At 38.6% G+C, this 14,054-nt stretch overlaps 1 pseudogene; it reads right to left on the bottom strand.

Moving 5' to 3' along the window:
- Positions 1-769: 769 nt before the first annotated feature.
- On the bottom strand, positions 770-12,433 carry LOC105040993 (cytochrome P450 CYP72A616-like; annotated as a pseudogene).
- Between the last annotated feature and the right edge of the window lie 1,621 nt (positions 12,434-14,054).

Below are 14,054 nucleotides of genomic sequence, written 5' to 3'. Positions count from 1 at the left end.
TTGTAAGATGGGTATGGATATTAGCTGATCTGACCCATGCTTGATCCATTGGTATCCTTAACTCATTTAGTAGTACCCTATAGGATCTAGAAAAGAATCCTACATCGATGATCCAAATCGTTGGATGTGATCTACTATTTTAAAATTGCTTGTATACCAAAAATCATATGATTTGAAGATCTCTGGCCTATACATCAAGTGATCAAAAAATATATCAAATTCAGTTTTAATTAAACTGTCTAATTTTTGATTACTTAATGCATAAGATTGGATTCTTCAAATAATATAATTTTTTTTGTGTGCAAGCAGTTTTAAGATAGTAGATTACATTCAACAGCTTAATCATTAACGTAGGACCTTAATTATAGAGTTTTGACCTAATCGAATCTAAGTCCACATTCGGTCGACCTGCTTCTAGTGTGGATCTCTCTCTATAATATATAAAAAATAATTTTTTATAAAAATATATAAAAAATAGAAGGTTATGAACTCAGATTTTTAGGTGGCCTAGCAACTACCTTAACCAATAAACCATGATTTGCATTTATTTTTAAATTATTTGATAATACATTTATACCGTTTAAACTCTTATATATAAACACCCAACACAAAATCCTAGCCATCGTCTAAGCTTCCCGATTCTTATTAATGCGCAGTTGAGGGATATCATTCACCGAATACATCATCACCTTCTGTAATGAAGTCACTGTAGTATATATCAGATCAGAACAGGGGTATTGATACAAGCTCTCATCATTCATTCCATACAAATAATGATTACTCACACTTATAATAATCATAATAATGATCAAGCATCATTATTTACTGGTAGTGAATAAGATCAACTAGTAAGGACAGTACTACAAATGCCAAAACTAACACCTTTTATGCGAGAAAACCTGTAAGGCAGCACTTGCTCCAAAACATTAACATCTTTCACTATAATCTCAAAGTTGATGAAGTATGATATGAGCTCCATACTGTGGCTGAAGAGTTATAACAGTGTAAGGAGCATGAGAATATGAGGGTGACAGCTCAAAAGAAAAATGTTGGAGAATAGCAGCCAGAGCTATCTTTGCCTCTATTATTGCAAAATTTTGGCCCAAACATGTCCTTGGTCCCCAACCAAAGGGAAAGAATGCATTCTGAACTTTTGATGCCTTTGAAACCCCTTCTGAGAATCTCTCTGGCTTGAACTCTTCAGCATCTTCACCCCAAAACTCTTGATCATGGTGGATGAGGATCGTCGGTAGCAAGAGATCAACACCAGCAGGGAAGGAGAAATTTCCTAATTTTGTTTTCTTGGTGGTGTGTCGATACAGAGAGATCACAGGTGGATATAACCTCAAAACTTCATGCAGTATCATGGTTACCTGCAATCCAATTTTCCCAAGTGCAAATAGTCAGAAAGAAGTGTGATGATATCCTATTAACAGAGAAAATGCTGGTACTCACAATTTTAAGGTGGCTCAGGGATTCGAAATCAGGTGTATTCTTCCCACAGATGTTCAGAACCTCTTCTCTTGCTCTCTGTTGCCAGCTTGGATGGATGGCTAGGAGGAGTACTGTCCATGTTAACCATGCAGATGTTGTCTCCTGGCCGGCAAAGTAGAATAGCTTGCATTCCTCTATCACGTCATCTATTGTGATCGCATGGTCCTGACCTTTATTGTGACTGAATTGGAGCAACAAGCCAAGCAAGTCATCACCACTAGATTTCTCCACTTTCATGGAATTCAACTTCCTATCTGTAACGGCCCAGTTACTTGGGCCTGTAAACCTCTGGCAGCCGAATAACAAAAAAAAAAAAAAAAAAAAATTTACAGAAGAAGGAAGACTCCTAATCGGAGTCTTCTTCCTTCCCGTTTCTGACGAAATCGGACTCGAAGAGTCCGACTAGGGTAGGAAACCTTCCCTGTAAAGACTTCCCTTCCTCCCTTAGGATTTTTCAACAAAAATTTCGAAGAAATTTGAGGGATTCGTGGAATTTTCTCAAAGGAGACACCGTGAGCATTGATCGGAAGAGAAGGGCCGCCGGAGCTGTTTTTGGCTGCCGGAACAAGATACGTTCCTTCTCCCTTTCTTTCGAATTGATCCTCCGGCCATCGGGTGCTTGGAAGCCGGCGAGATGCCGGTTCGGGCTCAAACAGGGACACCCTTGTTTACACTGTTTTCTCCTTCCACCGCCGGCAGCAAAGAGGGGTGGGGCTGCCACTGAGACGGTAGCCTTGCCGTCATCGAGACGTTGCCAGGGAGGGTGGCCGGAGGTGGCTCACCTGGCCGGATGAGGGGGAGGCGCTCGGAAAGAGCTCGGGTCCCCTGTTTTTTATCGTGGGGAAGAGAAGAAGAAGCCTCTTCTCTCTTCTCTAAATAAAAAAAAAAATTAAATATATATATATACATACATATATATATATATATAATAAATAAATAAAAATTAAATTATATATATATAATAAACAAAAAAAAGGGGGGGAACATAGGTAAGAGTTCCGATAAACCTCAATATACAATTTTTTTTAAAAAATTAATTTGGTTAAATTAATTTATTTTATTTGATAGGAGAACAGTCCAACGACCAAGGGGACAATGAGTAGGGTTTTGATTTTCAGACTATAAGGCTGTGAATTTGATTTCTCATTGATCGAGGTAAGAATCCTGTATATGATCATCGCTAAATATATGTTATTTATTTGTTAGTCTTATATGTTGAATTTGCAATATCGAATTTATAATCGATGAATTTTCTATGCTCGAGACATTGATATATGGCTTATATGAATTTTTTTTAAATATGAATATGTTATGAAAAGATTTTTACGATTGATGGTATGAGTCTTATGGATATGACTTATCAATTTCATCATTCTGTAATTTGAAATAATTCGATAAAATCAAGAATTAAATGAAAAGGATATGTTTTGGACTAGTCTTGACATATGAATCAGCCGGCCAGGAGCTCATGCCTGAGACAGTCCGTCAGGAGCTTATGCCTGGGACAGCCTCTCACGGACTTTCATACATGGGACAGCCGGCCAGAAGCTTATCCTGGGACAGCCTTGAAAGGCTTATATGAAAGAATAATTGGATTGAAAAGAGATTGAGGTATGGTCTGAATTAGTCCAAAGCCAAAAAGGGATAAAAGATTGACAAACCAAAAATGTGAGAAGATACAACATATAATATGTAATTCAACAATGAATGAAGACTTCACTTGATGATATATGATGATCCATATTATTAAATGCATATTTATGACAATATTTCAGTTATTATATACATATGAGTCTTCATCAATTGTATTGATTTCAGAAATATTACTTTTATCTACTGGCTTAATGTACATGTGCAGTGATTCTTACTGAGCTGGAGAAGCTCATATTTTTCTTTTTATTTTTTTTCAGACTCACAGGATGCTTAGTTGGATGGTTTGGGCGAGAGCTAATGAGAACTGAAGCCTTTAGTAATTCAGTTAGCTTAAATTCTCTGATACCAATGAACATTTGAATAATTGTATTGAACAAGTTTACATTCGATTTGAAGTTGTGACTCGATTGATTGATTTGGTATTTACTTGGTTATTTAAAATTTTGAAGTATTAAATTATTAAGCCTTACAGGATCCTCAGGGCATTGCTCTAGGGTTGTGTGGCCGTGTCTCGTGCCCAACTCAGGTGCTGGGTTTGGGGCGTGACAGAGTGGTATCAGAGCCTAGGTTTAGGAATCCTAAGGTTCATTTCAGAGGAAGAGTATATGGGTAGACTTTTAGATGAAAATTGACTAATATAAGATATTTTTCTTAAGTTCCTGACTAAAGTGAAACTGTATAGGTTGTCATGGCACGAGGGACTGAGCGTGGGCGAAATCGGAGACTTACTCGATTTGCGGATGGCTCTAATGCTTGGGAGCCAGCTATGCAACAAGAAAATGATCCACCCTCATCGGATGATGATGCACCACAACAAGAACATCCTACTGAGCCTGCAGAGGTCACTCCCGGGGAAGAAACTCTAGGAGAACCTGAAATTCAATTTGGGGAACAAGTTACTGTAGCTCAGTTAATGCAAGTATTGGTGCAACAACAAGTAGCTGCCAGAGAAGATATGAGGAGGATATTAGAGGTGCAGCAAGGACAACAACAGCAGATCATACAATAAATATTTCAGGAGCGACAGCCCCAGCAGCAACAAGGAGCTGAAAATCAGTATGAACGTTAAGTCAATTTATTAGATTTCAAAAAGTATGCACCACCGACATTCTCAGAGACCTCAGATCCTATGAAAGCTGAAAGCTGGCTAAAAGCAATAGAGAAAGTTTTCCATGCTTTGAGATGTCCTGCTGAAGATAAGGTCACTTTTGCCATATTTATGTTACAAGGTGAGGCAGCCGATTGGTGGGAGATGAAAATTAGAAAGTTGGGGCCAAATGATGTACCTTTTATATGGGAAGAATTTAGAAAGGTCTTATATGAGAAGTATTTTTTCCAGAGTATCCGACTTCAAAAATTTCGAGAGTTCGATCGACTGGTATAGGGCCACATGGCAGTTGCTCAATATGCAGCCAAATTTGAAGAATTGTCGAGATATGCCCCTACATTGATAGCTGAGGAAAATATTCGAGTCAGAAAATTTGAGAATGGGTTAAGGGAGAGAATCCAACAACTAGTGACTGTTTTTGAGCTGCCCACCTATAAAGAAGTTGTAAACAAATGCTTAATAATAGAAAAAAGACTTAATGATGCTCAAGTAGCAAGAGAGAAAAATATGAAGAAAAGGGGTCGAGCAATTGATTCTCAAGGTCAAAGTAGCAGAGCCTTCAAACCAAAGACCCCAAAACCAAGCCAGACTGCCATTGAAAGTAAAGTACAATCTCAGGGGAGCATTATATGTTATAGATGTGGAGGATCCCATCTTAAACGAGATTGCACATGGCCTGGGGGATAATGTTACAAATGTGGATGAGATGGCCACAAAGCAGTTATATGCCGCAGTGGAGGAGAATCACAGAGACAGCAGATGCCTCAAAATTTCTAAAATACCCCCACGAATCGGGCACCCCTAGATGTACAAAGACAAGATGCGGGATAACAAAAATCAAAGACCCAAGGACGAGTCTATGCACTTACACAATAGGATGCTAATACTTCTAACTCAGTGGTGACAGGTACTGAACCGATCTCCTAAAAGTTCTTTTATATATATGTCATGAAATATTATATGCTTAGATATATATGGACATATAGCCCTGAATGATAAATGAAAATCTGACAAGTATGATTAAAATAGCATCCAATGATGTCTATGCTCTATTTGATCCTGGAGCTACCCACTCTTTTATAGCAACTAGTTTTATTAAGAAGACCAATGAGATGTCTCCTACATCTTTAGAAAATGATCTCTGTGTCTACACACCAAGTGGAGAGGTGATCTTGGTTAATTCAATTTGCAAAGATTGTATACTGAGTATTGAAGATAGGGAGATGAAAGCATACTTATTAGTCTTAGAGATGAAGAACTTTGATCTAATCTTGGGGATGGATTGGTTAGCAGCATATCATGCTACAGTTGATTGCTTCAAAAAAATAATAATGTTTCAAATTCTAGATCAGTCAGAGTTTAGTTTTAAGAGTACTAAACCCTTCTTTCACCAGAAGTTTATCTCAGCTATCCGTGCACAGAAATTTCTTAGAAAAGGATGTGAAGGATTTCTAGCCACTGTATTAGACACTCAAGATAATAAGCTCAGGTTACAGGATATTCCTATTGTGAAGGAATTTTCTGATATTTTTCTAGATGACCTGCCTGGACTACCTCCTGATCGAGAGATTGAGTTTTCTATTGACTTGATCTCTGGTACGAGTTCAGTTTCTAAAGCCCCTTATCGAATGGCTCCAGCAGAATTGAAGGAATTACAAAAGTAATTACAAGAGTTGTTGGACAAAGGATTCATTAGACCTAGTGTGTCACCTTGGGGAGCTCCGATACTTTTTGTGAAGAAGAAAGATGGTAGTCTTTGGCTTTGCATAGACTATCGAGAATTAAACAAGGTAACAGTGCGAAACAAATATCTTTTACCATGAATCGATGATTTGTTTGATCAGTTACAAGGGGCACAGGTCTTCTCAAAAATTGATCTTCGTTCTGGCTACCAACAGTTGAAGATACAACCTGGAGATATATCAAAAATAGCCTTTCGGACTAGATATGGGCATTATGAGTTTTTAGTCATGCCCTTTGGTTTGACCAATGCACCGGCAGCCTTCATGGATCTTATGAATCGGGTGTTTGCATCATACTTGGATCGATTTGTAGTTGTATTTATTGATGATATTTTGATTTACTCGAAAAGCTTACTTGAGCATGAAGAATATTTGAGGATTGTATTACAAACTCTGAGGAAAAAGAAGCTGTATGCAAAGCTACAAAAATGTGAATTTTGGATGAACAGTGTTACTTTCTTCGGGTATGTCATCTCCAAGGATGGTATTTCAGTTGACCCAAGAAAAGTGGAGGCAGTAGTCGACTGGAGCCGACCTACTAATGTATCGAAGGTACATAGTTTTTTGAGGTTGGCTGGTTACTATCGAAGGTTTGTGGAAGGTTTCTCTTGTATTGCTATGCCTCTATCTCGTCTAACACAGAAACAAGTAAAGTTTGAATGGACAGATGAATGCGAGCAAAGCTTTCAAGAGTTAAAAAGATGATTAGTGACTGCTCCAATCTTAACCATTCCATCTGGATCAGAAGGTTTCACTATCTATAGCGATGCTTCTCGTAAAGGCCTCGGTTATGTTCTGATGCAAAAGGGAAGGTGATAGCTTATGCCTCTCGACAATTGAAGTCATATGAGCGAAATTATCCTACTCATGACTTAGAATTAGCAGCTGTGATTTTTGCTTTAAAAATATAGAGGCATTATTTATATGGAGAGCATTGCAAGATTTTTACAGATCATGAAAGTTTAAAATATATTTTTACTCAGAAGGAGTTAAATTTGAGACAAAGAAGGTGGTTGGAGCTATTGAAGGACTATGACTTGACAATAAATTATCATCCCGGGAAGGTGAATGTTGTAGCCAATGCTTTAAGTAGAAAATTTTCTGGTGAATTGGCTGCTCTGATTACCTCACAAAAGCCTATATTGCTAGATTTGGAGAAATCAGGAATTAAAATATGACTACATGATTCTCAAGTTCAACTTGCAAATCTTGTACTACAGTCTACTTTGATTGAAAAGATTAAAGCAGCTCAAAAGGAGGATTCAGAGTTACAAAAGGTCATAGAAGCAGTGGAATCCGGTATACAGATAAAATTTTGGACACATGAGGATGGATCATTGAGGTTTGATAACAGACTATGTGTTCCCAAGATTCCAGGATTAAGGGACAAGATCCTGGAGGAGGCCCACTGTTCGGCTTACACCATGCATCCTGAAAGCACAAAAATGTATCAAGATTTGAAAAGAAATTTTTGGTGGTCTGATATAAAAAGGGATATTGCACAATTTGTAGCCCAATGTTTGGTATGTCAATAAGTAAAAGTCGAACATCAAAGACCAGCAGGACCATTACAGTCTCTTCTTATTCCTCAGTGGAAATGGGAGCATATTACTATGGATTTTGTGACTGGGTTACCTAAAACACTTCGAAATAATAATGCTGTATGGGTAATTGTTGACCGATTGACGAAATCAGCACATTTCTTACCCTTTCGAATTGGTCTTTCCTTAGAAAGATTGGCAGGCTTGTATATAGAACAGATAGTACGACTGCATGGAGTACCAATTACTATTGTATCAGATCGAGATAGTAGATTTGTTTCTCAGTTTTGGAAGAGTCTTCATAAAGTCCTTGGTACCAAGTTAAATTTTCGTACAGCTTTTCATCCTCAAACTGACGGACAATCAGAACGAACCATACAGATCCTAGAAGATATGTTAAGGGCTTGTGTTATGGACTTAGGTGGAGCATGGGATAATCACTTATCATTGGTTGAGTTCGCTTATAATAATAGGTACCAAGCAAGCATTCAGATGGCTCCTTTCGAGGCATTATATAGAAGGAAGTGTAGATCGCCCATTTGTTGGGATGAGGTGGGAGAAAGAAAACTGTTGGGACCAGAAATAGTGCAACAGATAGTGAAAAAAATACACATGATCCAGGAATGGCTTCGTACAGCTCAGAGCAGGCAAAAGAGTTATGCTGATAATAGAAGAAGGGAGCTAAAATTTCAAGTAGGCGATCATGTTTTTCTGAGAGTTTCTCCCACTAAAGGTGTAATGAGATTTGGAGTTCGTGGTAAGTTGAGTCCAAGGTATATTGGCCCTTTTGAAATTTTAGACAGGATTGGAGAGGTTACATATCGGTTAGCATTACTGCCGGCTTTATCTGGTGTACATAATGTGTTTCATATATCAATGTTGAGAAGGTATATTCCAGATCCAAGTCATGTGGTGAGTTATGAACCTTTGCATCTTCAGAAGGATCTGACTTATGAAGAATATCCAGTACGGATTGTTGACAAGAAGGAACAGGTGTTACGGCATCAAAGTATTCCTTATGTGAAGATCCAATAGAGCAATCATAGCGAGAGAGAGGCTACATGGAAACTCGAGACAGAAATGAAGATCAAGTATCCACAACTTTTCGAAAACTCAGGTATGAAAATTTCGAGGATGAAATTATTTTAAGGAGGGGAGATTGTAACGGCCCAGTTACTTGGGCCTGTAAACCTCTGGTAGCCCAACAACAAAAAAAAAAAAAATTACAGAAGAAGGAAGACTCCTAATCGGAGTCTTCTTCCTTCTCGTTTCCGACAAAATCGGACTCGAAGAGTCCAGCTAGGGTAGGAAACCTTCCCTATAAAGACTTCCCTTCCTCCCTTAGGATTTTTCAACAAAAATTTCGAAGAAATTTGAGGGATTTGTGGAATTTTCTCAAAGGAGGCACCGTGAGCGTTGATCGGAAGAGAAGGGCCGTCGGAGCTATTTTTGGCCGCCGGAATAAGGTACGTTCCTTCTCCCTTTCTTTCGAATCGATCCTCCGGCCATCGGGTGCTTGGAAGCCGGCGAGATATCGGTTCGGGCTCAAACAGGGACACCCCTATTTACGCTGTTTTCTCCTTCCGCCGCCGGCAGCAAAGAGGAGTGGGGCTGCCACTGAGACGATAGCCTCGCCGTCGTCGAGACGTTGCCAGGGAGGGTGGCCGGAGGTGGCTCACCTGGCCGGATGAGGGGGAGGCACTCGGAAAGAGCTCGGATCCCTGTTTTTGATCGTGGGGAAGAGAAGAAGAAGCCTCTTCTCTCTTCTCTAAATTAATATATATATATATATATATATATATATATTATATATATACATACATATATATATATAATAAATAAATAAAAATTAAATTATATATATATATAATAAACAAAAAAAGGGGGGGAACATAGGTAAGAGTTTCGATAAACCTCAATATACAATTTTTTTAAAAAATTAATTTGGTTAAATTAATTTGTTTTGTTTGATAGGAGAACAGTCTAACGATCAGGGGGACAACGAGTAGGGTTTTGATTTTCAGACTGTAAGGCTGTGAATTTGATTTCTCATTGATCGAGGTAAGAATCCTATACATGATCATCGCTAAATATATATTATTTATTTGTTAGTCTTATATGTTGAATTTGCAATATTGAATTTATAATCGATGAGTTTTCTATGCTCAAGACATTGATATATGGCTTATATGAATTTTTTTTAAATATGAGTATGTTATGAAAAGATTTTTACGATTGATGGTATGAGTCTTATGGATATGACTTATCAATTTCATCATTCTGTAATTTGAAATAATTCGATAAAATCAAGAATTAAATGAAAAGGATATGTTTTGGACTAGCCTCGACATATGAATCAGCTGGCCAGAAGCTCATGTCTGGGACAGCCCGCCAGGAGCTTATGTCTGGGACAGTCTCTCACGGACTTTCGTACGTGGGACAGCCGGTCAGGAGCTCATCCTGGGACAGCCTTGAAAGGCTTATATGAAAGAATAATTGGATTAGGAAGAGATTGAGGTATGGTCTGGGTTAGTCCAAAGCCAAAAAGGGATAAAAGATTGACAAACCAAAAATGTGTGAAGATACAACATATAATATATAATTCAACAATGAATGAAGACTTCACTTGATGATATATGATGATCCATATTATTAAATACATATTTATGACAATATTTTAGTTATTATATACATATGAGTCTTCATCAATTGTATTGATTTCAGAAATATTACTTTTATCTACTGGCTTGATGTACATGTGCAGTGATTCTTACTGAGCTGGAGAAGCTCATATTTTCCTTCTTATTTTTTTTTTCAGACTCACAAGATGCTTAGTTGGATGGTTTGGGCGAGAGCAAATGAGAACTGAAGCCTTTAGTAATTCAGTTAGCTTAAATTCTCTGATACCAATGAACATTTGAATAATTGTATTGAACAAGTTTACATTCGATTTGAAGTTGTGACTCGATTGATTGATTTGGTATTTACTTGGTTATTTAAAATTTTGAAGTGTTAAATTATTAGGCCTTACATGATCCTCAGGGCATTGCTCTAGGATTGTGTGGCCGTGTCTCGTGCCCAACTCAGGTGCTGGGTTTGGGGCGTGACACTGTCGATCATCATTTTAATCATGATTTTGATCTCTCTTCTATGTACATTCTCCTCTTATTTTTTGCACTAGGTAAGAACCTGTACCGAAAATTTAATGGTAAAGATTTAGCCCATCAAACTTCATTTCTCCTTGTATTTGTCCTTAGGGTTGTTTATCGAAGCAACATATAAAAATACATGACCTCAGTGGAATAAATCTGAATTACTTAGTTTCCCAGAAAATCTAATTCAACGAGAAGATGTGCATCAATTATGATACTCAATTTGACAGAAACGACAGACATGAATTCACCTGAGGCCCGGTATGTAAGGAGCCCAAGCAGCTTCCATCACTAGGACGGCTTGCTCCTTTTGTAGTTTAAATATTTTCTTGCCTTCTATAAAGCTGCTTCCAAATGCTGTTCGGGAGATAGCTTCCCCTGTTAGACACTCAAATTCTGGCCAAACATCTATCTCACAAAATCCTTCACTGCTTGTTAAGTTCTGCCATCTTTTTATCAAATCAATGCAACTAGTATAAAACGCAGGCATCATTCCCTGTGAATGAAAATTGTTAAACTAAAATGAAGACAAGGTCCTTCATATCTTGGCCGGAGCCTTAACACATCAGTATAATGTATCAAGTTATTTCAAACGATGCTCTGTACTCTTACCCGGATTTGCTGGTTGGAGATCTGTTCTTATTTTGCTTACCGATGTTAGCTTGTTTTAGTTATGAAAGTGATATGAATTCTGTTTGAGAAGAAATGAAACTGATGTAACTTAGGTGGCTCACACATACACAATCCCTGGAGAAGTTCTTTGCAATTGTTTGAAATTTTATAGTTAAGTTTTGAAGCAAATGTGAAGTATTAAAGTCTGTTGCATCTGTATAGTGCCGACAAAGTTAATAAGATCGAACCATTATCGTGGTTTATTGTGGGACTAATAAGTGTTTCTCCTATTTTTATTGTTTTAAATAGGAATCCATCTTAATTTGTCTAATGATCCGCTATCTGCAATTGGCTCAGCAAGTAAGACTAAAAGTTGAATAAAAACTGCATGCCGTGATTATGTTCCATCAGAAAAATAATTGGTCAGGCCTTATTTGGTGATTAATAACATCAAAAATTATATTTTGGTCGTATGGGGTGAAAAATGAGCCTATGGAGGTAGATCTGAAAACCTTTAATTTCTCAAGGTGGAAAGCAGGGGAGATCACCCTCCTCCGTTTAGCCCATTCCTCTCCTTCAAGACTTGAGAGCCCCATGGACAGAAGCTTTATCAGGGGGTTCACTGGTGGCTTCTGAAACTGGCCCAGCTTGTCTAACAGCACCTCCCTCATCATCTCCGGGTCACATATGATCACCCTCGGAGTTTTTCCATTCCATATAAAAGAAATCTTCCCTGTGAATAAAACTCACATGCATGACATTAAGTGATCAACAAACAAACACCAGTATCTTGTAAAGAAGCTCAAATCATGATGGCACATGCAATATGGGTACTAGTACGTACCATATCTCTGCACCGTCTGATAAGTGAATGGAACGACACGCGTCACGATCTGGTGGGTCAGATTGATGGGCTTCGACCATGCTTCCGTTACGGCCTGTATCTCCTCCTTAGTCTCCCCTCGAAGGAGCTTGCGTGGGCTGCCTCTGATGCCTTGCAGCCTCAGTTGTTTCTCCAAGGCTTTGGGTTTCCACCATAGAGAGTAGAACGCTCTCAGACCACCGAACAGTAGCACAGTGAGAAGAGAAGCTATCAGAAGAAGAGGAAAGAACTCTTCCATTATGTTTTCTCTCTTGTTCACTCTTATTATTGAGGGATAAGGATAGAAGGTCATGCCTATTTATATGCCACAAAGTCTCTACTCTCTAATCTCTTATTTGGCCCCTCAGCGGGTCCAAACAAGATTTTGTGCTTATTTTAGTAGAGAAATTAGGAGTTGTGTCTTTGGGATCAAGTTAAACAGGAGACAGGGAGGTGAAGCCGGGGCTATTGGAAGCTTCTGCTTTGACTTTTGTGATGATGCCTGTGCCCGTGAAGACCGCCAACTCCCTTCACGGCTGATGGTTTGCCGACAAGAAATGTTATAGAGCTGGGCCAGGACGCTGGCTTGTGGGGGCAAAGAAATCTAGGCGAATATGAGAGGCAAAGTTGCGAAGGTGGCGGCGGGTCGACTAATCGCCTCCATCGTTGGTGTTATGGAGATTAGTTTGTTTCTAGTTTGTGATGCCACGTGCGTGAAGTTATTTCTGATTCTATTCTTGTTCACCAAGAAAAGAAGGGAAAAAAAAAAAAAAACTCCACTATTATAAAACTAGTAACCTTATGGTGATCTGCCCTCGTGCCAAGTTATTTATTATCTATTTATATTTTAGAATTGTCTCTATCATCTCCCTCTCGCTGGATGCACAAAGAGGCAAGAGCCCAGATGAAAACATTACACCACACAAAGCCCAAAAATAAGTTCTGATAAAGTGTATCGTATGCATCCGCTGACAAAATTTGGCTAAATGCCAGTGGGATACAGTCCTGATATAATTTAACAAAATATCTTGATCTTGAGCTTGCCTGGCCACCAAGTCTAAGGCCTGATTTCCTTCATGACATATATGGGAAACTCTGAACACTCTCGCCGTCCTTCTCTATTGAAATATATCTTTCAGCGATGAGTTTGGATATTTCGCATGATTTAGATCATGGGAATCAATATCCAATTTATCACCGTAAAGGAGTCTCTTTCTAGCCATGCCTGTTGTGATTTAAAGAGAAGAATAGCATTTCCAAGACTGGCCCATGCTGCTTCAAATGCAATGCAAAGGTACTGAACAGCAAATGATCAAGTGCTTCATTAATTAGCAGGCGCCGTAAGCATCTCCAATCACATAACCATCTCCTGCTTTAGTGTCATACAGTGATCCATCAAAGTTGATTTCTAATATACACAGGGGAGAACGTGTTAGAGTGAGAATAAGATGCATTACACCAGGACCTTGAATTTGTAGTTAAATCACATTGATTTAAATATGGGTCAAGATCTCTAATTACATAACCAGTTACTCCTATCTTTTATGAATGCACCTTTTGCTCTCATAAGCATGCCACCTTGAAATAAGATACAATCTGTCACATTACAACAATTTAAAAGCTTAGGCTATTGGGAAAAAGACCGGCACATGCTAATAAGTTCCTGTGGCACGGTTCACTCCTATTCAAGAGAGACAGGCCCACCCATAGCACAAGTCCTACTCGACTCTACCCGATCTTGCTATCCTCATTAATAAAAGTTGTGGCGTATGATAGATTTAGCTCTAATACTACCTGTCACAGCCTCACTACCCAACAAGTTGAGCAATTGGGAGAATGACCAGTGTCGGCTAATTAACCGACGTGGCATCTCTTTCATTGGTTTATATA

This window comes from Elaeis guineensis, chromosome 3 (genome assembly GCF_000442705.2).
Source record: "Elaeis guineensis isolate ETL-2024a chromosome 3, EG11, whole genome shotgun sequence".
In the NCBI taxonomy this organism is placed as follows: domain Eukaryota; kingdom Viridiplantae; phylum Streptophyta; class Magnoliopsida; order Arecales; family Arecaceae; genus Elaeis; species Elaeis guineensis.
Note: the sequence above shows the minus strand (reverse complement) of the source record. Positions and strands in the feature narration are given on the sequence as shown.